Consider the following 27,403-nt stretch of genomic DNA (forward strand, 5'->3'; position numbering starts at 1 on the left):
TTTCAAATACTCATCGCTGAGCATTTTCATTATGTAGCAACATGCTGATCATCATCATATTAAAAAAAATTCACAGCAACTTTTGCAAAGTTTTGAGAAGGGAAAAGCAGTTTACACAGAAAACACTCTCCAGATTTCAATTAAGCCAATACAGACTAAAGCACTCAAGATACACGACTTGGTTTTGGCAGTACTGATGCAGCAATTTCTCCTTGGTAGGGACTTCACACTGGTTCAGTACACCTATGCAAGAGGCATTCACAATGTTATTCCCAAATACTATACTACATCATAACAGTTAATTATTCATTGAAGAACTGAACCAAGCAACACTTGTTTATGTCAACTCCATGTTTCCAACATGTAAACTGCAATTGTGATAATGGTTCACTCTTTAAAAAGACAGTCGACGGGCTTAGATCTTTTATCAAAGAATCAAGCAAATGTTATAAAATTAAACCTCTTTAGAAAATCTTCAAGAGAAGTGTATAACTATATTCACATACATACATGCTCAATTAAAAAAAGAATAATAAAACACTGATTATTTTTCACTTCTACATAATTGGTTCCCTCAAAGGTCATCCAGGCAGTGACTAAATTATACTTATGAGGAAATACAAGTCTCAACAAAAATAATTAGACTTTTAAAATTAAATTATTTATTCCAGTTGTTACTCTATGTAGAGGAAAAAAAGGTCAAAAACCTTCAAGTCAAAAGGTCAAAAACAAGGTACACTGTTTCTATCTCCAAAACTTGTAACAATCCATGTTATATATTCCAGCTAAGAGAAAATTACAAACATACATGCAAAGTCCCATAAACTTTCCCTATGTCAGGCACTACTCCTGCTGGATTTTACATGGCCCATAAAAACCCTCTTAGCACAGCAGCAAAATCATATCAAGCAAAGATTTGTTTTGTTCACTTCCCATCCATGGTCATGCAAATTTAATCCTTTTTCCCTATCCCCTCCCTTAAACTTACCAACCAATACTGCAATGTCCTGGGAATCTCTTTGTGCATTCTTCTACACTCCAAGATAGCTTTAATAGACTGGCTGACATAAAGCTTGTGACTATTATTTCAAATACATGGAGGGAGGGGGTAGCAGTGCATTAGCAGAATGAGTATTTCACCACGTTTTATGGGCTAGGGAAATGCCCATAGAGGATGTCCAAAAGAAAGTTCAAGTAAGGGATGACTGAGAGCAATCTTCATTAAAACACTCAGCCCCAGTTAAAAAAATCTTTGCAAAACTAAGCCGTATATCTATTTCTGTAGGACTGTACAGCACAGCTAGCTGAGGGGAATGACAGACAACTCACCCACTTTCAGCCCCGTCTGTAAGATTACTCATCATTACTTCCATCACCTCTCTACTTCCTCTCCTCCCATCTCTTACATGAAGACTGCACAGCAAAAGTCCCATGATTTCTGCAGTTACTTAAAGCTCCCATGGAGAAACTGAAGAATGAAATCACACCGGGTTACCCACAGTTCCCTGTAACTAGCGTTCCTGAAGCAAATACTGATGAGACAGAGACAGGACTGTCCAGAATACAACAGTTGGTATTACTGATAAAATAGTTTAGAGCTTTTCTATTCCCTCTCCATAACAAACAGCATTTTTTACTTTTCTACTCCTGTACCTGTGTTCCACATTTGCTGCAGGTTTCATTTCCAGAAAAATATTTAAGACTGCCTACCATACATACAGGCCAAGTAATAGGATATTATCCATAAACCTTCTAAAATGGCTTTTAAAATAACAGGGCTGACCACAACTTTTCGGTAACTATAAAAAGTGATTATGTCAAGTCTCACACAAGGAGAAGTTCAACATAAAATGAAGAATTTTCCAGAAAAAGTAAACACCATAGCGCATGAGATTCTCTGCAGCTCTTCCATATGAGAATAATTTATTGGAAAGCAAATTGCTTCAAAAGTAGCACAGTATTTTAGCCAAATGACATTAATGGAACACATCATACACATTTAAGTACATACACAGCTACCACCAGCAAATACATAAATTTTGCAGAGCCCATGCTACATGACTGGAATATGGGACAGTGGAAAAAAAAAAGTTAAAAACTCCAAAGGATTTTTACACAGACTGAAATAAGGCATTTCTGGCTGTTTCACTCACATGCAGAGATTATTTCTAGTGACACAGCACAAATATATATATTTACACACTCAATAAAATGTACACAAATAGCTAGTTATACTACTATCACTACCATTTACTATTACCAATAACTTCAGAGCAATTGCAAAGACAAGAAAGTATTTGTTAAACAACCCATTTACTCCCCATTCATTCAAGGAATTTCACAGAAAGACAGACAACCAGCCCAAGCTAGAGAAAAGAGATTTGACTTAGGATCATGCAGCCTGAGCTGGCAATATCCCTCCCAGTGGAGTCTGCTCCTGACTAGTGACTCAAGTGAGGCATGGAGATGTTGGTGAGGAAAAAGAGAAGTCTCATTGAATTAGCTGAGTAAAGTTCATGTTGAGAGGAAAAGAATATCCTATGGTTTGGTAGTAGAAAACTGCCTTACTGTATGAGCATATGGCACCAAAGAATAACAGAAAATGACAGAGTATTTTTCCCATTATTTAAAACATTTGGTGTTATAATTTTAAGCAGCAGAAGCCTTCGGTGTTTCTCAGAGAAAAGAAACCAGGGGTCTTCATTATTTTAATAAGAAACTCTGCCTAGGTAGCAGGGTTTCAAAGCCCTATACTTTTCCAAAACAAAACTAAAAAGGAAGTTTCTGTCCAAATGACTTTACAGGACTTACGTAGATTTAAAGGAAAAGGTCAGAGATGTGTAAAGCACCTACATTCACGGGTTACTCAGTAAATCAACAGCCAATCATAGAAAACATGGCTCAAAACACAAGGTATGCCTTACTGGGTCATCACAGAGTCCATCTCACCCACCCAAGCACTTCATCGCTGTGTCAAAGGGAGACATTATTCAAACAGAGCAAGCCAGCCCTGGCCCTTCTGTGTCCCACTCCCTCCATGCTCCTGCTGTGTCAGGGATGCTGGAAGGTCCATCCCTGACCCATCTGCTCAGTATCTGTAAATTGACCCATTTTCCATAATTTTGTCAAACTCTGCTTTGAACATGCTGGTACTATCTACCCCATGACCTCTGTAGCAGCAAGTTCCAGAAGGTCATGCTCCCCTTGTTTAAAGTACCTTCATTTCTTCATTTTAAAGTAAATTCTCACCAGTTCTGACACTTACTAGTTTCTGTCCTGTGGGACCGCATGACTAGTTCTGCCTAGTTCAACCTACCTACCATCTTTATGGTTTTGTAAAACCTTGATCGTACTCCCCCTGAACTTTCCATTTGCCAAGATGTTTCCAGTAGTCTCAGCCTCTTTCCATAAAGCAGCTGTTCCATCCCCTTGACCATTTTGGTCATCCCTTTCTGGACATGCTCTCATTCTACCATATGCTTTTATACATGCTGGTACCCGCTACATAATGTTTCAAAGTTTCAAGCTGACAACTGAAAAGGATAGATTTGTTCCACAGCCTGTTCAACTCATGCAGCCTAGCACTTGGGTCTCTAGATCATGATTTCTAGATATAGCTGCTTCTAATTCCAGCTGCCAGAAAAAACACACTGGTCATAAGCTGAAAGGGAAATTGCACTGGCTCTCACACACAAAGGTTTTCACCTTAGGTCACTTACAGCTCTGAACTAAAAAGTTAAAAGCCAGATGGACACAAGGCAGTGCAAGATGCAATACAAAAGCAGCAGCACAAACAGCCTGCCACAGGGTCCTGCAGCCTCAGTACCAAGTGACCCACTTGGAGAGAGCCATGACTGAACATAACAGCAACTTCATTGGTTTCTAAACAGAGACAGGACCTATGTCTCGTGTATTATTCTTTCATGCCACATACATTTACATTTCTCATTTGTAGACAGTTCACCCTGGAGATCCTTCATGTAGATCACCAATTGCATGTGCTCTCCTTAAAGCTTTGAATTCTTGAGACAAAGCAGTATCAGCTTTCTTTGAAAGATAGTTTCTGCAGGATGCAGAGGTAATATGGTTTGGAAAAGACTGATCATCAGATAAATTTCTTCCCACTTTAAAGTTGGCCACCTCAAACTTTACACAAGATACAGAAACTTTTTCATATTTGCTGTCTTCCCAGACAATTTCAAGTCCCTCCCCTTATGATCTGGCTGAGATTTCTGTCCAGAAAACAATAGGTCCAGGTCTGCCTAGAGGTGAGTGACATCCACTGAAGAAAAACAGCACCCAAGGGTGTCTGAATACATGCCCATTGGCAGCCCTGACACTCCTTCCAGCAGGATGTAAGCAGAGCAGCACACCTGCTGGAGAAAGGCAAGGCAGCTGCCTTTCTCTGGCCAAATTCTCACTGCTCTTCTTCATCCAAATATTCCTAGGAATCACTCTCCCAGCAGAAACAAACAGGGCAGCCTGTGGTCACTCCTCACTCATAATGTAAAATAGCAGCAGCTCTCACGTTTTTCTATTTCATCAGTTCTTTGCATTTTTGTTTCAAAACCTTCATTTCCCCTCTGCACATGAATTTATATTAGTGGAAAAGCTATTCATTAGGAGACAGATGGAAAGCCCATTAAGACAATAGTTACTCCAGACACTGGAAAAATTTGTCTTTCATCCTCATCTCACTGGCAAACCAAAACTTTGTTCTGTGTGGGAAAATACTGTACAAAGGGAACGCCTGAAAGCAGCAAAGGACTATGCGCATCATGAAAGCTCAGTGTTTGTCAATGGCTTTTTTCTTTCTTTTTTTTTTTGTTAAATAAACTGGCCTTGACATCTCCGAGGCTACAACACTGCTTTTATTACATGAAGATTGAAACTCCCACATATTCATAACTAGACATCTGAAGACCAGAATTTACTTCTTTAAAGAACGGGGGGGAAGGCTATTTCTGAATATACCTGGCTTACCTTCAGTTCACAGAGAAAAAAAAAGTTGAAGGGTATAACAAAAGGTACAAAGGTATCTACCCTTGAACTGCTGACAGTTAATTTTTTTTTAAATCATCTTCACCTAGAATCTCTAATCAAATCTCTTCCCACTGCAGATGAATTCTTGCAGGTACACAAAAACATCGAGCGAAGTACATGCTTATATGCATATCTCCTCCCTCTGTCTCGACAGTCCCTAATAAACCTGTTTACAAAAGCAGCAAATGCACAAAGGACTGCAGCAATGGTACAACCTAACCCTCCTATGACATGATGCAGTTAGTTACAAGGCTAAATACCAAAGAGCTACCAAGAGCTATGTCTCATAGTTAACAATTCTGGTGTGATAAGAAATAACCAGATATTTTTAAAAAGCCCAAACAAAAGAAAAACACCCAAAAAAACCACAACCAGGAAAGTTAACAAAATCTGCAAAACAAGTGGAGAAAGGGAGAGCAGAAGCAAAAGAAGAGGTCAGACCCAGGCTAGAACAAGGACAGACAACAGCAGCTGTGTGCCAGAACACTGACCAGGAAAAACAGCTGAGAGTGACGCAGATGCATGTCAGTAAATCAGTCACTGAGAATGGAAGAAATATTAATACTAATGCAGTGAATAATTTTAGCCACTTCATATAGGCTAATTTTGCTACGCAGCCTGAGCTTTCCCTCTTACCCTCACCATACTGCTTGAGGCAGATGTGCTACACTAAATACATACTCAGTTTGGCACTTCTAGTTCATGCAGGTACTCTGTTGTCAGCACTGCTACCTTTCAGATACATCTTTTTCTTCCCCTATACTCCAGAGAAAGGCAGTGTCTAGGCTAGAAATACACAGAGGTAAGCAAGCTGATAAATGCATATGTATATGAAGTGTGCAACTAGCAGCTGCTGTACTAAGGAAGCGTGCACACCAAGAGTGCTTATATCAGGGAAGCATCAGTCAGTCAGTATCTACCTTCCATATCACTATGTTACATCTTCAAGAAACAGAAAATAACGTGCTTTCCAAGTCTGCAGGAAAATATGACTAAAGTAGGACGGAAAAATTGCAACCTCAGTTTAGTTTCCTCCTGTCCCCACACACATCCTTATTTAACTACTTTGTTTCAACCCAGGCTATCAGTGTGGCCCTTCGGACCTCCTGAGACAGACAGTATGAAGTCTACTTCATAGGCTCTGTGAAGTCTACCTGGCCATTGTACTTTGAAATGCTACAGTTATACTAAGCAAGGAACAGAGGACAGACCAGCATCTGCAGCCAGAACACTTTCACCCAACACCTATGCTCCCCATCCCAAAGAATGTACTTCAATTTATTCCCCTAGGCCAGAAGCAATGGTATTCCAAACACTCCTGGTTCAGTATGTAAACAGCTAAATTAAACATGCAATCCCATACAGATTACCATCTGCACTAATGACAGTAACTCATAGAAAACAGCGCATAAAGACACACACACTCATTCTCTCTGGAATTACGTCCTTAACTATTTCCTCATTTTACAAAGTTATCTTACTTCATATAGTTAAGACTGTTCCAATCAGTAATCTAAACCAATGTCTTTTATATAGCAGTTCAAAATAGGCACATCATCTGCACTTCATTAAACCTGGAGATCCAAAATTTTTGGCTTGCAAAATTTGTATTCAGTAATTTAAGAAGCGGGGGAGAATTCACTGTGGAACATAAAAATCTTCATTGTGTACTTTTGGGTAGAACTTCATTTCTTTCTTAACATCTACTTTCACTTTTTTGCTGCTACTTTACAGAAACTTTGCCATTTTTTCCCCATCAGATTATAATCAACCATTCTCAGGAAAGAGAACCAAACTAGTATTACACAGACTTCTACAACAATGTTTTATATAACATAAGTGCCACTCCAAAAATCAGAAATGTTTTCTCAACAATCCTGGCTCCAGGATGTAATTTCATTACTTTCATCAGACAGCAGACTATTTGTGGTTAGCCATTTATTTTGTATTTTTCCTGGTGTCCCTCTGTGGTCTCATCAGGTGAGTCTACAGGAACACAAGCTGATGAAAAACACTACCTGCAATTGTAGATTTTGCATACCTTCTATTTATTTTCCTCTGATATTACAAGATTAGTTGTACTGATCACTCTGAACACATCTCTCAGTGTTTATCACATGGTAACATTACACTAAATCAGAAAGTCTCAATCATATTCCCTGTTACTAACCACAGATGATATTGTACAGAGTCTGTGCTCACCTAAGCCCTAACAAGCAATTCGGAAGAAACTTTGAGAGCACAAAGGCTCTCTCAAGTATTAGGTAGGCTTGTAGTTTTGCTGAAGAAAAAAAAAAAAAAAAAAAAAAAACACACACACAGAAAAAAAGCCCCAAACCACCCCAAAGCAGCAGTGTCAAAATTTCCTGCTAAAACTATCTTCATACTACAACCACACTTCCATGATGCACAACTCCCTAAAAAAATGTTGAGGAAGAATCAAGGCTAGCCTAACAGCAACAAATATAACACTTACTGCAGCAAACAGCAAAATAAGTCTCCTCTTTGGACCCTCGCACTGATTCCAGCTCTAACCACCCTTCCCACTCTGGTACCAAAATCAGCACTATGGAAAACAGGCTGTTCAGGCTCTGGCAGATGTGCCTAGCACAAGCTGGAGTCACACTTTACCATACAGAAAGAGAAAGGATTTGTCATGTCAGATTCAAGCTTTGCCTTTATTTGAGAGAACTCACAGTAAGTTTATTAAATTATATAATGTTTAGTTCACATATACATTCCAATGCTTGGCCTGCAGCTCTGAAAATAATAAAAATTCAACTGCAAAGCATACCATGTTACGGTAAAAAACAGGTCTATAGCAAGCTAATCATCAAAACATACCTACTTCTGCTGAACCGCAGATTTTTATACCTAAAAGAATTTGAATTAAGTCACCCTTACCTCCACCTTATTATTGTAACCATTTTGAAATTCACTTCAATTACAGCCTGGAGATGGGGTAACACCTGCCTGTCCGAACGGTCTCCACCTTTCTGATTAGCTATTCCCATTCCAACATTAACCTCTAGTAGGAATACAAGAAAATAGCCATCTTGACAAATGACATCAATTCTGGTCACTGACTAGTGCAGGCTGCTACTAACTGGGAGTCCTGTATGCTCCCACCCAGCCAGGAAAAAGAGTTGCTGCTACTGGCCTGAGGCTTGGAACTTCAATTCCTCCCCTCTGGCATGTGAATGAACCAGGATAATGCAAAATGGCTTAAGCACAAGGATCACATTCAGCTACAAGATCTAAAGCTTTTGTGGAAATGGAATTAAAACACAATAGATATTTATAAAGTTATTATACAGTGCCTGCTCTGTAGCTGATTAACTTGCTCGCTCACCCAAGGACAAATAGTTAAACTATTACATTGAGAAAAACAATTACATAAAACACAACTGTTACTTAACTCAACTGAACTGCTCCTTCCTGGTAGCTCAAAATAATTAATCACTTTACATTTCCAAATAACTATCCTAGTTATTTTCCTGGCACTAAAATCAGGATCTCTTATCGCAGTGAGTAAAGAAAAACTCATTAAAAAACATGTTGAACTTGACTTCCACGATCCTTTTTAAAGGCCCACAGAATCCAGTTGAAACCCTAAATTCTTCCTTCTAACCACCAGGAAGCTCCACAAACCCTTACTCTTTTTATCAAATACTCTCCAACCTCATCAGGGTCACTTATCAGGATTCATCAGTTTCCATTCTCTTGTCTGTTGTACCAAGGGTACTTTCATATTAGCATACTGGAAAAGTACTGTTCTCTCTATAATCTTTACTCTATTGTAGTTTAGATCTCTTTTCTTGCAGTTTTAGAGGATTTAATTAATTTAATTGTCACAACAGTTACTGCTCCCTCTGCCCCACAGAAAAAAAACCCCAAAACATTTATAGAACAGATTCTTCAAATAAAGCAAATTTCTAGACCGCAGCAATTTACAAAAGTAACAGTTCCATGGTACACTTGCCAAAACCTGAAATAATTTCATGGAAATGTACAACAAAATACAAATGAGACCAGAAAACACTAATTTCAAAGGGTCATCCTGGTTCTGACATCCAATTGTTCCAGCATGTTCTTCATTATTACAGAGAACATCATGTAGCATATCAATATTGCTACTGAAATAAACTAAAACTTCTGAAGTATCTTCACTGCCTAGACATGTTTGTTTGCAGATCTATTAACAAGGCAGATCTGCAGGCTGGTATTTTTATAAATATTGTGAAGAGAAAATAAAAATGCTGTTTTTTCAAGACTTGAGGTGTATCTCTGAGCATCTACTAGTAAAAAGATAATCTTTCAAAAGAAAGCTACCAACTCTCAGTCCAGCCAAAAAAATTATTAGTCAGCAGGTATTCATCACTCAACAGATTTCACTCAAAATGCCAGGATGGTCAGAAGTTTTACTTTTTCATGATCTTTGATCTGGCAAGGTAGGCTTCTGTACAAGCAGCAAGCCCTTTGACAAAACCAAGCAACTAAGAGCCATCAGCAATACCACATCATTGGGCAAATACAACCTGCAAGAGTACAGTCAGCTATTCAAGATTTGTATGTTGGCTTTTTAGTTTTATGCTACTCTCTTCGTATAACGCAATTCAGGGCAGGAAAACCTGTGAAATTTTCAGTCTGTTTGTTGTTCAACCTGACACTATGTATTAATGTAGTCCTTTCCCTCTCTTTTATAGCAAATGTACAACTCCCAAATGAGAACCTACTTTTCCACAAACACATAAAACCTTATTGACCAAACCAGTCAGAACATACATTGTTCTCCTGAGCAAGAACGTACACAAGAGAAAGGGAACAAGAGAAAGAACTGCCTCTTGCTAACACTCCTTTGGCAAAAATTTATAATCCCTTGATTTTGCCATTCAAACAAAACCGATGCCTCCAGCCATAAAGAGCCTAGTACCTGTATGCTTGTTTTATTTGTTAATTTTCATTACACACAAGGCTTTAAGGCAATAAAATTTTTTATAGGCTGCAACCCTCAGCAGCAGCGAAACCACAAGGAATTCACAGATGTGATTACCTTCTTCCAAGTTAAAAGCGTTACTTCAGAAACATCAGCATATAAAATGGGTTGAATTGCTGAGGAATGAACATACCTCGGTTTGTCCACCAGCCAACTCTCCAGATGAACTGTTGTCAGCCTGGCTTAAACAAAGGGCTGCTTTAATTAGTGAAATATTACTAACTGACAGGGCAAATTCCAAAAATACTTCACTACAATTAGAAACCTTTTTTCCCCCCCATTAAAACAATTTTTAAATAGCATTTAACCCCTACACGGCCACATGGGTGTGCTCTAAGTATATTCATTTCTCCTCTGTACCTCAAACAATAGTTAAGCAATAAAAACGTTTCCCAAAGCATCTGAAAAAGCTTCCTAATATTATTACCTGAGGAACAAGGCAACATTTAATTTCAGTCTTGTTTCAGATCCCACCAGGACTGAAATTCTTCCAGTCTAGCTCTGCACCGAGTTTAATGGGAGGGCAATGCATAAAGGAAAGCAAAATGCCAAACAACTGTTCAAACCAGTTCTCAGTTTAGGTTAAGTTCAATTCACAGCTTATTACTATACTGACTGGAACTGTCACCCTCCCCTAGCTGCAATTGATTTTCCATCTTTTCACTTTCTAGACACTGTTCTGTTACTCTTTCACCACCTCAAGCAACCTAACAGGCCATGGTTCACTATGCACCCATGAAACTCCAACCTGTCCCCACACAGTCCCCCACGCAGCCAACAGCATGTTGTGTTTGTGCACGATAGCAACTTGAACTGTGGAAACCAAAATATAAATTTACTGCTGACAGAATAGATAGTAAGACATGAATACCAGTGCAGATCTTTTTAAACAAAGAAATATCATTTTGCAAGCAAATGAAGGGTGGAGCTTAGTATTTTTTTCTTAAAACAAGTAATAAAATCCTTTAAAGTTAAGCCAAGCCAAACCAAGCCCTGGGATTTAGCAACCTGAACTACTGTACTCTATACACTCAGGCACAACAAATTAATCTCTTCCATGCAAAACATGCACATATGCACAAGATATTAATTGTACAATAACTGTACAACAACATACAGAGGCCCTTTTTGTTCTTGCTGCTTGCACGTGCTGCATGTACAGACAGATGCCTTCAGACTAAATGAAATGTCTTGTCATAATGACATTTTGCAGAACATTTAAGATCTTTCTATTACTCTGCCTCTTTGGAAAATGGCTGTGTTTGACTATCTGTGTCCGAATATGGTCACAGGAGCATCCTCTGTGAAAAGGAGAGGACTGCTTATAGAGTTCATTTACGTGATGTATTCCCCAAACATAAGGCTCCCTGAACTGAGATTAAGACTTCATTCATGCAACTCAGTGTTCCAGTGACCCCAGTTCCAGGCAGGAAAGGTGATCCTCTGTAAGGTCATCTAAGTGAAAATTTCTAGTAGAATCAGACTACCTGGAATTTAGGCTTACACTTACAGTTGTCCAACTCATGCCATTATTTATAGCAGCCATAATCTCCAAGCATTACAGCCAACATGAGCTTATAACCTACAGAAGCACTTATATCATGACCTATACTATGACTACTTCTTCACTGTTGACTGATCTATCTAAATCTAGAAGCAATTATTTCCACAGACAGCACCATGCAATCATCCTCCGGACCTCAAAAGATCCCCATGATATCTAATAAGTCATGATATCTAACACATTTCTCAAAAAAAACCCTCACTTTTGCAGCTATTACACAGTTAATGGTCTTTCGCTTACTCAACTTGCATTAGTCGTCAGCTTCTTTTGTTCAAGATACATTTGTTAAAAAAAATAATTCCATTATCAGGAACTAGTTAATGCCCCTGTAAAATGGTAGGATTTGTCAGGTTTTTTTCTTCTTTTTTCAAAACACTACCATATCACCTATGAAGGTCAAATGCAAGACATAAAAAAACTCATGCTTTACTTGGTTTACTCAAATTTAACCTCAAATACACAAACTCCTCCTAGCAGAGGCCCAGCCACCAGCAAACGACAAAAAGTCACCTTGAGTTTAGGTGGATTAAATCACCTCTAGAGTTTCTTTTAAAAAGGCCTCTGTGAAGTGGGTGAGAAGAGTTCTTGTACTCTTCCCTTAGGACCCCAAAGCAGCCAGAACGAGCCACTAACCACAAAAGTAGGTAGATAAGGGAATAGTGTTGCATCTAATCAGACTGCAATTATACATGGAACATGGCCAGACCCCTTGGTCAATCACTGTAAGACCTTAAAATAATCAAAGAGAGAACTGCAACACTCCAAGCCAAAGCAAGCCCCTAGAATCTTTAAATGTAGATGTATAAGCAACAGAGGGAAAAATTCCACTAAATAAATATTATAAGCTTATGCCAGGACTCTGGCTGTTATGTGCTGCTGTTTTCTATCTTGAACAAGAAATAAAATTTTCACTTGTGTCGTGGTATACCCCCAGGAGAGACAAAAAGTTCCAAGCAACACATGCACACACACAAACCTTCCCAAAGCATCTTCTGGGGTGGGGGAAGAGGTAGGAGATGAAATCTCTCTGTAACCTGACCAGTGCTATCTCACCTGCAGGCTAAGCACCCAGGCAGAATAAGAAAGTCCAATGTGAAGAAAATCCTGAGTCTTTTGGAAAATCTTGACTTAAAAAAGCAACTTGGGAGGAGGAAGGGCAATACAAGTTCAACAGAACACAAGTTTAACAATCTTTAAGAAGTTTGGTTGAGAAACAGAGCATAATATTCAATCTTGCCAAACCGTTGTCTACTTTAAGGTCCCTTAAATCGAGTAGGAATGATTAAATATATTTAATATGTCTGAAATTGAAATAAACACGAAAACCTGATGATGCTTATGAGAGTGTTTAATTATTGAGGATTATCAATGAACTCACTGAGGTTTCTATGCAGTATGCACAGAAGCTTTCTATGCATATGACTTTCTATGCAGTCTTACAGGCAACCACACCGTTACACACTGAGGCACAGGGGAGGCTCAGTGTGCTACTGAGCAATTTTACTTCCCTTACCCTGCAGAATACATGGTGTTCTGGATGCAAACACAGATAGGTTAGCAGCCATTTCTTCAAGAACCATAGTTTAAAGGGCTGTGCAGCCCTGCTTCCCATCTACATGTTTCTTGGATTCCTTCTATCTAGTCTGGAACTCCAGCTCAGCAGACAGAGAAATGTCTTCCTGCAGGCAAGAATGAACAATCTCTCCCCAATTACAGAGCCATGTGTGGGCTACGAGCAATTTTCCAAACATAAAAGGAAGGAGGGAATTTGCTATCCATATATTAACAAGCTAAAACAAGCCAACCTGCAGATGGAAAGGATCAAAGTGTCTGTTTGAGTCACCTCAAAATTAATCCCCTCCAGGAATGTTCACCACCTCCCCCCTCCCCCCCACACACACACTACGTCCCCGCAGTCCCTCCCAGAGCAAAAAGTCAAGCTCAAAGAATGCGTCTACCTCTTTTAGATTAATATGATACTCTCCAGAATACACACACCCTCCTTTTCTCTTTGAAAAAACTATGTTCTTCCCCCTTACCCCTCCATCCCCAGACAGGCATATGCAGATTTTATCCCCATTGTCTATCAAACATGATACTTTGCTTCATCAAAAAGATTCACTGCAGGTTCAGGTTGGAATTGGCACCTGCATCACACAGAGATATGACTGTTCCTTCCAAATGCTAAAACAGCAGAAGTAGTATTTATCATCTCTAATGCAGGTTCTTTGAAGAAAATCTGCTTTATAAACAGGAAAAAGTGAATGTGAGAAGCTAAAGATATTAGGAAAAGCAAATACACAAAATAAGACAGGTAGTTGTTCTAGTATTTCCAGGATATTACTCACGTTCAAGCTGCCACTGCTCAACTGTATCTTACACAATACCTTAGTTAGATGTCAAAAGGGCATCTGTGATATTAAACTCTTCTACATCTTCCTCTTAGGCATCATGACTTGGAGAGGACCTGAAAAGAGATTCTTGTTCTGCTAAACTATGGACAAAAAAAGCTACATTCTTTCCAAAAAAGCCTAAAGAAGCTTAGCATAACTGGCCCGGTTTCATTCCTACAGAGCATCAAAATTCCCATTTTTCACAAAAAGTGTTAGAAACAGGAAACCTAGTAGCGGATGGGGTTGGTAAGAGCTACAAGAGTTAACAGTAGTACAGCCAATTCTCACCACATCAGAACATTGGCCAGATTATGGAGGCAATGCTACCGGAGTTTACAAGCAAATCTATCCTGCTATCGCTCACATTACATCCATCAGCTCCACTATGCTGAAGGGTACATAATTTGGGAAATTGCCACGTACGGAATGATGCGGCTCGCTTACAAGCTGCTGATATCAAGTTGCTCCAACAACTCATGAAACAACACGAGTTGTGCCAAGCAGCAGGAAGTGGTGGACTGGGAACAGGGGCTTTACTTTCAAATTCCACCTGCTAAAGCCATCCTTGGGCTTTGAAGTCCTCTCATTTCATTACCACTCAAGTTTGCCACTGCCTCCTTTACAGAGAGGCTACACACAAAATTAAATGGAAAGAGAGCCAACACACAAACCATTTCAGCTACCATCCCACCATTTGGATCTTGGAAATGTCAAAACCTCCCTGCCTCACCACAGACCTCTGGGGAAACATGGACAAATGGCTTAGTTTTTGCATGCAGCTGTGCACCTGGGATCTAAATGGAGATACCAGCTTTCTTAAGACTGGGATGACATACAGCTAAGTAATTTTGAGAAGGAGCATAAATTGTCCAGATACCACAATAACACATGATGTAACAGACAGGAAGGAAGGTTAATACATTTGTACATGAACATACTCGAAATGTCAGCAGTATTCCAGTTTCGCTACACCTGTAAAATAAAGCTAGTAATAAAGGAAGAGGTACTCAGAGGACTGGTTTGTAAAATTATATCACAATTTTGGAAGCACTGCTGTGTATATGAACATCAGAATTAATAGAAGAAAAAGTTTGGTTTTTCCTTCAGTGAGCTAGTATATTTCTTTTTCCCCTTCAGAAAGTTTCAGCCATTTGGTTAAGAAACAAATTTGTATACAAATATTCATGATTAACCAATAATCTTATTTCTACAACATGGGTAACTAATAGAATACAGGAAACCTGAAAAAAATTATTAAATAATGAAGAGAAATACAAAAGGCATCTTGAAATACTTTACCACATGGTATAGACCTTACAGCAAAATAGCATATTATTCTTCAGAGTACCTTGCTGAATTCTGTATGTGTAAAGTTCATCTGTCACAACCTCCTCCAATTTATTCATTACATATACATCACCCTAAAAAAATTAACTCTTGATTCCTAGCAAGAGACAAATAACTGAAAGAGCCAAAACACAATCAAGAAACACTCTTTTTACTCATGAAGTACACAACAGTCTGGGTTGAACGACACATAACTCAGGTCTGCCAATTCTTAATCTCCATCAACAAAAAGGCACAACAGCATATGTAGACTCTGTGTCCCCAAAGCGATCTCAACTGTTGTATTTCCTAGGAGCTATATATTCAAAGACCTATGCAGGTTGAAAATTTACCACAGAAACGGTCTTTCCTTTCTTCTATAGGCCTCTTCATACTGCTTTTAAGCAAGAGTATTTTCATTTTTCCTCTGCTTTCCCACTCACTGTCTCTTTTGTTGAATGCTGCTCAGCAATAATTACAATACCTAGGAAATTGCCTGTGCCTCTCGGCAACATGCCTAAATCTGTGAAATCCTCACTTTGTATTCTTGTAACCTCAGTCAGGTGAATTCACAAGCTTCCCAATCATTAAATTTCTTTGTTAACTAAGGAATCCAGCAATACTTTAAATACTTCATTATATCAGCCATATCACACTGAAGTTGCATTCAATCTTCATGTGAGCCTAACATTTTTCTTTCAGAAAGTGCAGGAGAACTTCAGTTATGAATACAGTAAGTCAGAGTTACTTGAACTGAAATTCCCAAATCTATTAGCACATACAGCAAATTTCATGGCCATGGAAAACAAATAAAACTGGTGCCCAATTTGATGCCATTAAGAAATAAATGGAACAAGCTCACCACTCTTCTGAGAGCTGTCAAAAGACAGTTAGCAGCTCATAGGAAAACCTTGATTTGCTCTGCAGACATGTTTCATTTCCCTCCCCACTTCAAGTACAACAAAGTGAAAAATTCTGCCTGAACACTTCTCTTGTATTTTGAAATGTTTTCCCCTTCTCAGCTCTACATGTCTTCAGAGCCTTTATTCATTAGGGAACAACTATAAGTAATTGTAACAGCACCCACATGGGTAAACCAAATTAAATAAACTGAACAACCCAAGAAAGTTTACACAGGCAATGCACCCTCTACACTCAAACTGTAAAAGAAGAGTCCATTTCCCTGAATGACTTGAAGCAGAAAAAATATTGTTCTAGGATGCCCAGGAAAGGAATGACATTCATGATACTCAGAATGGAAGCTGAAAGCAGAGGAACACAACTCGAAGCTCAGAAGTACCATCAGGAAAGAGAAACTACATTTTCTCATTCGCAAGGGTCTGATTCTTAATAGTAACAAGGCCCTCCAGCACTCAGCTCTTCCTAAACTCCAAGCTTAAAAGGAACTGCGAGGGATTTCTGTGCCCATTAAGAGCTTGCCCACCCCTATTAGCAGAAATACCCAGCTTCCCCAAGGAGCACACTTCACTGGCCCTCCCAGCGGGCAGGGCCCTGCCCTTCCCTTCCTCTTCTCCCACAGCAGCAACACCCACAGCCCTGCTCTAAGCACAAGATGCACAATTTCACCTAGTTAAGCAACAATGAGCATCACCACGCAGATGACACCTGAGAACCTGAAGTTGCTTTACAAGAGGCAGGAATGATTATCACCTCCAAAAAGACAGAAAATGGATCCTGATGAGCCTAAGTGTCAAACTCGCTCACTGTGTATCATTTTACATTTCAAGCAATGTTACTGATGACAATAGCAGCATGAGTCAGTGACATGGAAAACATCTAACAGTAGAGTTTGCTTTGCTTGAATTTCAGTCCAATGCTCCAAGCATTAGTCACCACGTTCTTTAAAAACAAAATAAAACCCATTAAAAAAAAAAACTATTAAAAGGAAGAATAGCCATTACTCACATTTCATACCAGCTCAGCCTAACCATGTTTTCTGTTACGCAGAATAATTATGTTTTCTTAAAATCTCACACCTGCTGCATGCACAGTTTGACTTAAAAGCACATGGGTAAGGCACTAACCAGCCCAACTGGGTGTTTATATGAAGTGTTAATTCATTAAACTAGGTATGACAAGGTGCTTTCCCCTTCTCAAATAAGCACAAGCTATTAAAAAACAATTTTCAAAGATGCTTCTGATTATTTAGCAGTTCCTTCTGGCAACATATTTCTTTAAACAAATGATCACTGAGTATTTTGATACTACTATGTTAAACTAGACTATGAATCAACGTTTCAGTCCTGATTTGCCCCAGAAATACTGTTCTGTACTTGCAGATTCCAGATGTCACAGCTGAACACAGCCACTCTTTCCCAATTAGCTCCCAAATTTGCAATAATCAAAGCTGGGGTGCCTCATGACCTAGTCTCTGCCTTTCAAGAAAAGTCAGCTTGTTGACACACTTTTTGCCCCTAACATACAAAAAGAACAGCTATTATCGCTTAAGGACAGAATGAGCATCTGCATTCCAAAATAAAATAGAGAGTAACAGCATGCATACACACAGGAAACAAAGTGTTTCAGTTACATAGAAATAAAAAGTCAAAACTGCAGATTTAAAAATGACTGTTTTCTTCAAAGTACCTTTGCACAGCAGAGAAAGCAGGTATTTGACAAAAGAATACTCACAGCAAAAGCCAAAAGATTTTTGGCACATTACTGTTGTGCTTCCTGGGGATGGAGTTTTAGCTGGTTTCTGGCATAATTTCTCTAGAGATTAGTTTCTTTAGCAAGAACTACAAATCCCATGATGCACTTCTTCAACTCTAACAATAAATCCACTGTGCTTCAAGAAAGCCACCACTTGGAGAAAAGTCCAGCACTTACAATCTTAACACAAGATTTAAGCCTACACACTTAAGTATGCTGTTGTACAGACAGACAAAGGAGTGGCAGGATAGCTCCAACGTATTTGAAGTAACCACATATATAAGACAGAAAGAAATAAGACAAGTAAAGGAATATACGCATTCATAAAAATACTGCCTGAAAAGTTCTCCAAGTCATGCAGAACAGCTGGATTCCAGCTGCAGCAAGGCCACTGTTGAGTATCTGCTGAATGAGAACACCTGCAAGGTTACGAAAAGCACAAAACATGGAACTCTTTTTGCAAACGATTACAGAATTATCGTCAGTCACTTCTTTCCAGAGTAAAGAAAGTGTATGGGACTTGCCAGTATTTACTTGTCATATTTTAGTTATGGATTAAATATGCCTTTCTAAAAACAGGTGTATTTCTGATATTTAAAAAATACAATTTTGCTTTCAACAAACCATAGTCAAAGAGCAAGAGCAGCTAAGATAGAATAGCAGTATTAGATGCTCATTACCTTACAGCTCAAAAAAATACAGTATTCAGACTAGACAGGAAAAAGCAGGAAGCAATTTTAAGAATCACACTAATAATAATCTCAGTGTTTTGACTGAAATCTACTAATCTAAAAATTCATTACTTCAAATTCAGTCTACTACTAAAAACATACATCCTCCCCAAAGTTTGATTTCAAATACCCTAATTTATTAAAACTGTCCCTGGAAACGCCAGGTTCCCCAGAAGCCGCAGTAATAGGTCATAAGTTGTATTTGACTTGTCATCTTCCAATTCAAATCTGAAAATAAAAATAATTCTTAAGGCTGGGAGTTGCTCATAGCTGCAAAAATAAGTGAATGACTGCAAAAAAGATAGCACACCTCGGGAAAGGCTTATTTTTAATTAAGTGAGATATCTTGTGTTCATAAGGAAGTGTTTTCAGAGGTTTTTCAAACAAATTAAATTGATTACATACTAAAATCAACAGCAATGAATTTAACCATAGACCTAGTCAGATTCCAGGCTCTCACTTCTTGACCATAGCAACAGGCTGTGTGTTTATGAACTAAAATCAGATAACAACTCCATCAAACCCAAAGGGAACAGTTTGTTACTGAAATGCAGGCAGCTGAAGTTAAAAAGGCAAATTACCCATAACTTGGGAAAAGTACAGCATGAACAATTCAGAAAAAATTACATTTGGATTGCAAGCTCTATAGAAAGGCTCAGATGTACCAGGTAAACAAAACCTAACACATATGTTCAGGAAATCACACGTTCCCAGACCTACAAGCACACAATACCCACAAAGATATTATTTGCTCTCACAGTTATTTTCAGGACAGTGACTGCTAGGAAAGTATCCTGTAACAAGCCACTATCACCTATTAATCATTAAAGCTAGACAAAACAAAAGCTTGGAGGCACACAAGTTGTGTTTCCACGACTAATTCCTTTACAATTTGGGGAAAACTCATATAAGGCTGTGGAACATGGATCATGCCTCCCCCTTGACTAGCCCGAGGAAGGGCAGAAAACAAGGATGCCCACAATGTGGTATGAGCCTAACACTGCTAGAGCTACGTGTTACAAACCACTCCACCTCCAGAAGAAACCTCTAACAGAGTAGCTTGTGGTTAGTATCAAACAGCCAGGAATGCTTGAGCTATGCCTGGCCAGAGCACCCCTCAGCCTCTCCTAGTACAGCAATTCCACTTCATACTATAGCACCAAAGTGGGAAGGGGTGTCTGCACGCACAGCATAGAAAGAGGAAAGACCATAGGATCTCTAAGTCAGTGCAGTCTCCTGTGATGCAGAAGGCTCAGGTTCAAGCTCCTGCTCTCCTTTGCTTCTATAATGCAGATGAGCACCCCAAAAAGAGTGCTAGAGTACCTGTCTCTTCTCGGCTCCATGAATACTGAATTCTACAATAGTCTAGTCTCAGATCCCAAAACCTACTTTTCCCCTAGCCCTGCTTCCCAGTGGGATGCCCTCAATTCCCCCCACCCTCCCAACTACCAACTTTTCTGCCCAATAGCGACAAGTCATCTCCACTGGCCACTTCAAACCAAGCTGCTGCCCTGAAACAGGAGGACTTATGCTAGGCAGTACAGAGGACTGAGCTACTGCAGCTGCCAGAGGACAGGAGGAAGAGGAGGCAGCCACAGACAAGAAGCAACCTGCCACTGACCAGCATGCTGGAAGGAGATGCAGAACATAGCACACAGCTGTCTGGGCCCTCCTCATCCCCTCCAAAGAAAAGATGGCAAGCCAGAAGGAAGTGTCCTTGGGAACACTTTCAACGGCAACCACCTGCTGAATCACTACAACAGAGATACAGAAATCTGAGGGCAGTATAAAACCTCAAAATTTAATCAATCAGGATCAATACAGGTGATTATGACATAAAAGTATTATAATTTGGCAATCAAGAAGCCTTGCAAAACCCTGAAGCTTTTGTCTGAGAGACTCTTATGCTGAAAGACAGAAGGTGCAACATGCTTTATTTTTCATATTGGTGCAAAAAAAAACACTGCTAGAGAAAATATTTCTCAGAGACCCTCATATCCAACACGACAGCATTATGCAAATGCAAATAGCCCCCACCAAATTACACACTAGTGGCTTCCTTTTTCACCTTACCTTCTCAAATGAATTTTGGTAGTACTAGCTGCAGAAAAATGGCAAGTATAGAAAGACCCATGGAAGAAGGAAGCCAATCCATTTTATTTCATCTAAAAAGACAGCTGTAAATACACTTTTATTGATCAGTGGAAATACGCTTTCAAAACATATAATCTGAGAAATGATAGGCAAGGGACAAAAGGGAAGAACGATACATTAGAATTCTCATATATAAGGTCTACTGATTTTTTTTCAGCACAGGGAAGAACTACAAATTCACTTCTATTGCAGGATTCCACAGTTTACCCAACTAAAATTAACTCCTTCAAGAAAAAGAAAATACTACAGCGTTTTAATTTAAAAAAAAAAAGTCTGCAGGCTAAAGTCATGATCACTCATTTTTTCAGTCTGTCCACAAGCACACAGCTTTCAACAAACTGGGAGGGGAAAAAAAAAAAAAGATAACCTCAACTCCACATTTTTTTTGTTCATTTCTGTGGTTAAGGCTTAAAACATATTACTACTACCTTTGTCTTTCAGTAAATCAGTGCAAGACTGATAGATTACATAAAAGAGCTAAGCTCTAGAAGTGCCTCCTGAATACATAAACCTAACAGACTGATCTCCATACACCACCACTCTCTTTCTCATTCCCCAAAATCACAAATAAATACATTCCTAAATGGATTAGCATCCTGCTTCTGCCATCCCCAAATCTAAAAGAGCGTCTATGTAGCTTAAGGAATACAAAGACATAACAGCATCTTCCCTTCCTCTGTCTCCAAGGCTGCTTAATTTCCTCAGATCTCTTCCAGTGGAGGTGCACTCGAAGCAGGCTGCATCAACACACCTGTCCATTACATTACTGCAAATCAATCTGTCACCTTACGCCTCAAGCAATTCATTATCTCAATTCTGTTATCACACAGGTCTGTACCCGCAGGGTAATTAGATAGTAGCACGGGGGGGGGGGGGGGGGGGGGGGGGCGGGGGGCGGGGGGGCGGCGGAGAGAAAGAAAGAAAAAGAAAAAAGAAAGGTGAACACCTAGTCCCGGTGAAGAAAGGCAATGTTAATTTCCCATCACTGGCAGATCACTACAACAGACCCTGCAGGCTATGGAAATTCTGCCTCAATACATGAAGCACTGAATAGCTATACCCCCTGCCTGAACTCAGAAGACCTGAGTGTGCGGGTCCAGTTATATTCTTAACTGATGCAAAAAAAAAAAAAAATTTGTGACTTTAAAAGCACAGTTACATGGTGAAATGTATCAATACAGGAGACTACCAAATCAGGTGGGGAAAAAAGGGAGAGGGAGCACTTACATGCATGAAGTGCATTACCATTATCACCACAGACTCCCACACTGCCATAAAGATAGTTTAAACATATGAAAACCTCCTCACCCTCTCATTTATTAGACATAGCTCATTATGTTTATCCTGCCATTCCAAGCACTGCACTAAGGATTAATTTTAAAAGCCAAAATGAATACAATGAAGTACACTACTGTTAGAGTGCTAGGGGTGTTACAAGGGGCAGGGTAGCAGACTGCTCTATCCCCAGGTGAGAAATATCATCTTCCAGGCTGTTTTTTCTGAAACTCAGTTTTCATTCATCATCAAATGGCAGGCCTCACTTTGGGACATTGGCCTGTCAAAGCTATTAAAGTTTTGGCATTTCCAGGATGCTTGCTTCCCCCCACCTTATCCTCTACCCCTCACTAAAAAAAATTTCTGCTAAACACCTGCAAATACTTACATGCAAATCACTGTTACTTAATTGTAAGAAACAATTAAGCAGGGACAAAACTGACTTTCAGAGAGGCTGTACAGTCACTTGGATTGCTTCTCACCTTCCAGCCACAAAGGTGCTAAGGCCGGGAGAAACAAAACAGAAAAACCCCCAAAAAAACCACCATCCCCACCCCATCCCCCCGCAAAAAAAAAACCAACCAAAGCCACCACACCAAACCACCAAAACAACCACTACACCAAACACCAACCAAAATAGATAAACAAAAAAATCCCAGCCAAAAACTATCCAAACCGCCCCCGCTCCCCTCCCCCCCCCCCCCCAAAAAAAAAAAAAACCCAAACCCAACCTGAACCACTAACTCACTTCGTGTCCCCTACCCTTCCTATTACGCACATCTTCCTTCATGGCTGGACAGTCTCCATCAAGAGGGATTTCCCAAGAGAAGGTTCTTCAGCAATAGCTCAGATGTGTAGTTGATACATAAAGACTCTTGTTAGGGTTTGGTAACTTCTGGTTACTTTCAGTCCCATATTTGAGCCCTCTGTGTGGAAGGTACAGCAGCTACAGTTAACTTGACCTGCCAAGGTTCTCTTTTCCAGGCTTCACTTTCTTGTTGCTGGTCAGTCTTAGCCTATCAATCCACCACAGTGCTAAAAAGGTCTGACATTTCTGAACGGTAAACAACAGAAATTGTTCCACAGTGCTATTTCACTCAAACTATTAATTTTAACTTTGAAATCATCAACATGAGGTAAATTAGTACCTTACTTAACATCTGGGTAAACACTTCCACTGTGATCTTCCCAACTTCACTCAATGACTCAGTGTCAGAATTAGGAATCAGACCACCCATGCAATATTTTAGGTTGCAGTTCAAGGCCAAAAGTGTGGCAAAGCTGTACTTACAGGAACGCAGAGCATTTTTCATATTCCAAGAACACAATGACAAATAGTAATGTGTAAGCTGTTTCAGTACACTTCTTTTTCTTCGGTGGAGAAAAATAAAGCTTTCAATTTCTGACAAGTTTCGTGAAGCTGATCAATAAGGCACATTCAGCACTTGTTACTATGGTAGGAACTGTACATTCTCAATAAGTACTCAGTAAGGAAGAGGAGATCCTTCCAGCATGCAAATGATTTAATAATTTGATTCTTCAACTGGGCACCAGAAAAACACCACTAGAAATTCTCACTATTCTTAGAGAGAACTCTAAGCCCTAAAATTAAATGCCTAACCAACCATTACACTTCTGGTAGTATTTGTAGTGACTTCTGGATTAATTTCCTTCTATTGCAAATGTTTGACCACATTTGGTTTTCCTTCATTACACCTGTTCTGCAATTTTAGCACTGCTTGCTATTTTGGTTACCACCTCTGTTTTTGTTAAACAGTATGTTTAGAAGACACACAAGTAATTATGCTAATAATGTTTTACCCAAATAAGCCTCACCAATGTCTCCAAAATACCACTTCATTCTCTGTTGTTTTGGTCATCTCCAGAGAAGGAAAGTCAGACACAAAAGAAATTTAAAAACTCTCCATCAGCTTTGTCAGACGCAAAAGAAATTGCTGTATTCTTCCAATCTTCTGCACTACCATATCACTACCTCAGTGATACCACACCTTCTGCCAGCCATGGAGCTTATGGTCAAAGAGAGAGATAAGCTGGAGGGATGAACTCATGTGCCACCCTGCAAGCAGCACAGACAAAGAACACACAACAGGGATCATCTTCTATGTTCCAGCTATAAATATTTTCTGCATTATCAGGAAACAAGAGCAGGCCAAAGAAAGTAATGCCAACGGTAACAACATCCCCAAAATATCACAGCTGTTCAGTAAAACAAAGTCTGAACTGCAGAAAGGTACTTTGGATTCTGTCAGCAATTGCAAGGAACACTGATTAAACCACTTGTGGCCAGTGCCTTCTCTAAATAATCATCCCCTGTGGCACATACACAGCTATGCTGAAATGAAATGGATTGTTTTTAATTTAACTCATGGAAAACTCCTGGCAATGCAGCACTGATTCGTGAGCACCTGTACCTCCAACAAATTAAATTACTAATTAAGCCTTCCAATAAACATTAGTTGTTAGAAGTAATCAATTTAATTACAACAAACAAGAAACCCCTTTTGGCTATATAGGATGAAAAACCCACTCCTTCCAATACTTCAGAGGTTCTATTTCACATCTTCAAAGTCATCAAGAATCTCATTAGTTTCAGCAAAAGCCCCACTCGGCCTTCTATACAATAAACTTGACTAACTAACTGCAGCAGTTTCCTTTAAAAATTAGCCAGCTTAAGCCATCTGTAATCAGTCATGGTGTTGAGCAGTATCCAGAAGTTTCCTATCAAACATCGCGTAAAATAGACCCAAAGCCTCATTCGTACAGCTACAGCCCTTGCGGCTCTCATTGCTGTTTCATTTCAGACCTAGTAGAATGTAAACAGTTATTACAAACGTTAACGACTATCACCAGGCACTCCTCGACACAAAAAAAATAATAGACTGTTTAACATGAAAACAGCATTCAAAAAAGAAGTTCAAATCACACACAATGCTGTAATTATCACCTAACCCTAGGCTTGGAAGTGAGATGCTCGGTTGAGGCACAACTCCTTGCCACTCAAGAGACCATCTTCGCTTGGAGGATGACGGCTCTGGAGCCTGAGCCGTTCCGCCTGCGCTCCGATGCCAAGAGCTGTTCACGACCTGGGCAGTTGTCAGAAGACACACAAAGATGCTGAACCGCGATCATCCACGAGGATCGTTTATCTAAGAAGAGCACCAGTGAACTAGAGATTTTGACCTTTCTGTAACATAACTGGCAGTTTTAGCCGGTGATGGCGAACCACTGCCAATAACTGTAAGGTGGGCATCGGGAGATAAAGGGGGGGGGGGGTGGGGACGAGACACGGGCCATTTACCGCAGACACTGAACAGATGCGCTGCAGCGGTTTCGGGCAGCGTCGGCCGGGGCTGGCGGCGGCCCGAGAAGCCGACGTGCCTCCGCCCCGAACCGGGGGTTCCCCCGCCTGCCAACCGCGCCGGTTTTAGTAACTTTCCAGGAGAGAAACGCATGCCTTGCCACTCGGCTGCCCGGCACGGAGCGACCCAGCCCGGCTACAGAGACAGGGGAGCGCCGTGCCGGCCCCAGCCTACGGACGGCGCAGCCCCCAGCCCGCCGCCGTCCCACCTCCCCGCGGCGGCGCTCCGCCACCTTTGCCCTCCCCGTAACACCAACCCTTGAACGCTCCCCCAGCGAACACCCTTCCGGACCCCGCTCGCTGGCCCGCCCCAACCCCCGATCGGCCCGCACCACCACTGCCAGGCGGCCAAGCCCCGGGGGGCGTCCGGCCCGCTGCCGGCAACGACGCCCCTCCCCAACCCAACGCGCCCAGGAGGCAACAACGCGGCCCCCCGGCCCGCCCGCCTCTCCTCAGCCCCCGCCGCGGAGGCACCGCGGCCCGCCGAGGGGCCTCCCGGACCTCCCGCCCCGGCGACGGGAACAAAGCGCCGCGCCGCCGCAGCGGCCGGGCGCGCTCCCACGGCTGCAGCCCCCGACGGCCGCCCGCCCAAGCTCACCTCGCTCCCCCGGCTCCGCGGCAGGGCTGGGCACGGCACGGCACGGCAGGGCGGCTCGGCTGGAGAGCGGGAGCGGCGATCCCCCTCCCCCAGCGCCGCACACACTCGTGTTTATTTCCTACGGTCCCTCCCGCCGGGGAGAAACCTCCGGCGCCTCGATCAAGGCTGAGGAGGAGGCGGGGAAGAGGCGCGTAGCACCGTTCCCGGCTCGGGGAGAGGAGGGGGGACGCGAGGCAGCGGCGCCGGGACGGGCCCCACCGCGATCGCCCTGCGGCGGCGACACCGGGTGTCGTTCGCCCCCCGCCCCGGGACAGGCCTGGCCCCCGCCCGGGGCGCTCAGCGCTGGGGGGCGGCGGGGGAGGCTCTGGTCCGAGGGAAGCGCCGACACCCCGTCCGCCCCTGCAAGGCTGGGCTTTCCCAGCCCGCGCGTCGGCGGCTTTGAGCTTAAGTGCAAGGCTGGGAGCCGCAGCCCCTGGGAGAGCAGCACTTACCTCTCCCCGGGCCGGCCGGCCATGGCTGCCGGCGCAGGGGCGAGTTCAACGGCCCTGGGCAGCCACGTGCAGAGCGGCCACACTAACGACGCCAAAACCAGCCGCGTGCCGGGGGACCCGCACCGCCCTGAGCTCCTTCGCGCAGCATCTGAGGTGCCAGGATGGTCCCCAAAATCACAGCTCAGCCGTCGCCTAAGGCCATAGATTCCATGTGTACACGTGTTCGTGCAAGTACGGTATTTCACTGCGCTGACATCTATGCTGTTTATACACCAAGAATTATCTCTCCCTTGAGGTAGCTCAAGAAAGGGCAGCTCTGCACCTGGAGTTCTTGCAGGATCCACAAACCAGGCACTGTCCTCTGGACCTGCTGGATTACAGCTCTGCTGCTGGCAGAATGGGGTAACTTGCATGGCATCAAAAACAGCCACAGAGCAGGGCAGGGGGGAAACAGGTACTACTGCCCTTTTGCTCAGCATTTCAGAAAGCAGAGTTCTCACCCCAGAGGCAAGGAATGAGAGTCCACATCCTTCCTGTGGTGAAGAATTTAATCCCCAGTTACCCTGAAACTTAGCTGAAACAGGCATAACCTGAGGCTCATTCCTTGCATTTAAAAAAAAAACCCATCACCAAATATTCACTGAAGCAAAGTGGAATTTTATTAATAGGATTTAGATGCCTAACCCAGATCTCACTATCAGCTGATAGCTGGGGCCTCACCTGAGTGGTGGATGCATATCACTACAGACAAAGGAAAGGATTTGAACATCCCTTTTATGA

The 27,403-nt window shown here is 41.5% G+C and overlaps 1 protein-coding gene across 7 annotated transcripts in view; it reads right to left on the minus strand.

Annotated features, from left to right (window-relative positions):
* TNS3 (tensin 3) overlaps positions 1–27,403 on the minus strand; it is a 238,425-nt gene that overhangs the window by 178,196 nt on the left and 32,826 nt on the right. For 2 of the 7 annotated variants that reach the window (XM_075083817.1, XM_075083815.1), the window contains exon 1: positions 26,133–26,424. The exons of 4 other annotated variants lie outside the window; for them this stretch is intronic. The gene's annotated coding sequence lies outside the window, so the exon portion shown is untranslated. Of the gene's footprint in view, positions 1–26,132; positions 26,425–26,623; positions 26,713–27,403 lie in introns of those variants that run through there. One more of the 7 variants, XM_075083816.1, reaches the window with a different exon arrangement.

The sequence above is a fragment of the Phalacrocorax aristotelis genome, chromosome 2, assembly GCF_949628215.1.
Source record: "Phalacrocorax aristotelis chromosome 2, bGulAri2.1, whole genome shotgun sequence".
Taxonomy (NCBI): Eukaryota; Metazoa; Chordata; class Aves; order Suliformes; family Phalacrocoracidae; genus Phalacrocorax; species Phalacrocorax aristotelis.